An 898-nucleotide genomic window follows, 5' to 3' on the forward strand; every position below is an offset into this window, starting at 1 on the left:
ATGGGAGAGGAAGGGGGTGAAGGATTGAGGCGGTGGGCTTTTGTTTTTTTTGTGTGTGAGGAAATTGTGGAGCTGGTGGTTGAGATTAAGAAGGAACCGGAGAATGGGTTGGGTGAAGGTGGAGAGCAGAGGGAGAAGAGGAGGAGGTAAGCTTGGGGAAGTTGGTGGTCAAGAGAGTCAAGGAGGGAGTGGGTGGAACGGATGAGGAGGCGGGAAGTGCGGGCGAGGATGGGCTCGATGAGGGGGAGGAGTAGGAGGTGGCGTGGAACATCAAGAGGAGACCACGGAGTGTGACGTGATGGCAGAGGCAATGACTAAGAAAAGAGAGATGACTAGAGTGGCGAGCTTTTTAAAAAGCAAGTGAGAAAGTTTGTTGCGGGTTGCAAGCATTGGCGGGAGGCAAGAAAATGGCAAAGAAGGGATTGAAGGTGTTAGAGGAAGGAGTGGAAGTCAGGCATGGTGAAAGGGTGTGAATGTCGGTGTAGGTGTTGTTAGTGGCGACAAAAAGAGAAAAGTGGAAGTAGAAAGAAGATAAGTAGAAGGAGGACGAGAAAAAGTGGAAAATTCACGGACAAATTGTGATGATTTCCAATCAAAATTAGAGTGGCATAATCCGAATGAATAGGAGGTACAAGAATTCCAGGAAATGGTTACTCCAAAGTCAATCAGAAGGCCGGGGTCCATGTGAGCGTGCGGTATATAGTCAATCCAGACGTGAACAAGCAAGAAAAAACAACAACGTGAGGATGTGGAATAAGTACAGTATTATTGGATGCTCAGGAAAGGAAAGAAAAGAAAGAGGATTTCACGTTTCGAGCGGAGCTCTTCATCAGAAATATAGAAAAAGTTCAAAGAAGGGAAGACGGAGAAAGAAAATCGCCAACGATACACACACGGT

This window comes from Octopus bimaculoides, chromosome 16 (assembly GCF_001194135.2).
Source record: "Octopus bimaculoides isolate UCB-OBI-ISO-001 chromosome 16, ASM119413v2, whole genome shotgun sequence".
In the NCBI taxonomy this organism is placed as follows: domain Eukaryota; kingdom Metazoa; phylum Mollusca; class Cephalopoda; order Octopoda; family Octopodidae; genus Octopus; species Octopus bimaculoides.